Here is a 2,914-nt window from a genome sequence, read left to right on the forward strand (position 1 = left end):
TCCCTATCATCCTGTAGAAATTTTTGGGGTTATTTTTGAACATGTTATTATCTCGGAAGAATCTAACACGCTTTTCATACCTTGCTATACGGGCAGCTTTAGCACATACCTTTTGCTTGATGGTTTCTATGGTGGTATCAATGTCAACTATGGTTTTCACATTATATTTTTTCTTTAGTTTTTGGGTCTTTGTAGGTTTGATACTCTTGTCAAATTTAAGGTTTTTCAAACATTCTATGTCAGATCTAAGTATCTTAATTTGGTGTTGAATGCGCTCTTGCCAAGAAGGCTTTTTGTGGGAGTGTTGTCGTTTTCTAATCTTTTCACCACATAGAACCGTTGAGATTTTTGCGATTTTTGCGATTTTTTGCGATTATTATTATTATTATTATTATTATTATTATTATTATTATTATTATTATTATTATTATTATCATTATTATTCTGATTATCATTATTTTCTCTTCATCCCGGGTTTTGTTGGATCCCCTGAGGTCCTGCATGCGTAGAGGGCTTACTACCTGCAGCCTACGGTACCATGCTATTTCCTCTTTTCAGCTATCTAATACTTTCCTGATTATTCTGGCCGTGCCAAGGAGGCAAATATTTTGTAACAGTGCTACTGGGTACTCTATTACAATTTCCTTTATATTCCCCTTGATGCCTTCTGATACTGTTTTCAAAATCCAACAATAACTGGCACTATCTTCACAGCCGGAATATTTCGTACTTAAGAGGGTTGTATCCATCTACCTGTTCGCCTTCCTTCTTGTTTATTCGTCGGTCAAAATGGCCATGCAAAATCAACTATATAGCATATGTGGTGCACCTTGTCCACCATCACTAGGTCTGGTCTGTTATGCTCTAGCACCTGATCTGTTTGGATTGGGAAATTTTGCTACTCTCTGACTCCGTCACTCTCTGCGGTTTGTGCTCATACCACGTCTTGCCTCTCTATAACCCCCACTTTTCGAACAGTTTCCAAAGGAGAGCCTTCGCTACATGGTCATGACGCCACACCCAGTGGTGCTTTTGGGCAAGATTAGAGCATTCGTTCGTGATATGGGCAATGGTTTCATCTACCCTGTTGCAGATGCGGCATAGAGAATGCGCAGGTATGAAATTTGCTCATCGCTCCTCCGTAAACAGGCCGATCTATTTCTCGACCGTATGGTAACTTGCGATGAAAAGTGGATTCTGTACAGTAATAAAAATCGTTCTTCGCAGTGGTTGGACCAAAATAAAGCACCAAAAATCTTCTATAAACCCGAGCTCTTAAAAAAGAAGGCTATGATGACTGTTTGGTGGTGTACTGCTGGACTCATTCAGTATAACTTCTTAAAACCCAGAAAACCATTACTGCAGAAACATTGCCATGAAATTGCCAAAATGAACGAAAAACTGCTACTCCTCCGTCCCAGACTGGTCAACATAAGAGGGCCAATCATTCTTCAAGACAATGCTCGATCACACGTTTCACTAATGACGCTCCAGACGTTGAAGGAACTTGACTTCGAAATTCTTCCCCACCCAGCTTATTCACTAGACATTTCTCCTATCGACTACCACTTTTCAGGTACCTTGATCGTTTTCTGCGAGAGAAGGAGTTAAAAAAACCGACGCTGAAAGTGCGTTCAAAGAGTTCATCAGCTCAAGAAATCCAGATTTTCATGTTACCGGAATAAACAAACTTGTAACTCATTGGAAAAAATGTGTTGATTGTAATGGTACTTACTTTGATGAATAAAATTTCCGCATTGTTGAAATATATTGTGATGAATTTCATGTTTCAAAACGTAGCTTTCATTTTACTCAGACTTTGTGGTAAGACGTTTGCGGATTCAGTCTCACTGCGGTACCTTGGGCAAGTGTCTTCAACCATAGCCTTGGGCTGATCGAACGCTTGTGAGGGGATTTGGTGCCCGGAAACTGAAAGAAGCCTCTCGTATATATATATATATATATATATATATATATATATATATATATATATATATATATATATATATAATTGCGTGTATGTATGTGTGTATGTATTTTCCACCACCACCATTTGAAGTCGGTGGTGTTGGTGAGTTTATGTGCCCATAAATTAGTGGTTCTGCTGAAAGTGACTGATATCAATAAGTACCATATTTAAAGAATTGAAGACGTAGCCCCAGCACAGCTGCAGTCTAATGACTGCAACAAATAAAGAAAATAGCTATATGCAGATAGATAGATAGATAGATAGATAGATAGATAGATATGCATGCATGACAAAAGGATACTAGGCTTCGTACAGTAGAAGCTTTGCCGATACGACACCAGTGACGCAAAAACAACCAGCTCCCAAACCAACAACAGGATCCCGCCAACACCACCACAGCACAGTCATAGCTTTATGATTGTTTCAAATTTTGGCACGAGACCAGCAGTTTTAGTGGGAGGGAGGGAGTGAGTTGATTAAATCAAACTCAATACTTGAATGATGCTTTATTCTATCGACCCTGGTGGGTTAATTGTCAAAGTTGGTCTCGATGGAATTTGATCTCAGCATATATAACACCAGAAGAAATATTACACTCCAATGAATCTGCCAAATATCAATTACAACAATCACTACTGCTCTAGAAAAACAACAATAACAACGGCTTATTTCATATCTTAACAATAATAATATTGGTTTCAAATTTTGGCACAAGGTTAGGAATTTCGGGGAAGTAGGAAAGTCGATTACATCGACCCCAGTGCTAGATTGCTACTAATTTTATCGACCCCCAAACGACCCCGAAAAGGATGAGATTCAAAGTCGACCTAGGTGGAATTTGAACTCAGAACATGAAGACGGACGAAATGCCGCTAAGCATTTTTTCCCAGCGTGATAAAGATTCTGACAGCTCACCGCGTTCCTTTATAATAACAATAATGATAT

Source organism: Octopus bimaculoides, chromosome 11 (assembly GCF_001194135.2).
Source record: "Octopus bimaculoides isolate UCB-OBI-ISO-001 chromosome 11, ASM119413v2, whole genome shotgun sequence".
Taxonomy (NCBI): Eukaryota; Metazoa; Mollusca; class Cephalopoda; order Octopoda; family Octopodidae; genus Octopus; species Octopus bimaculoides.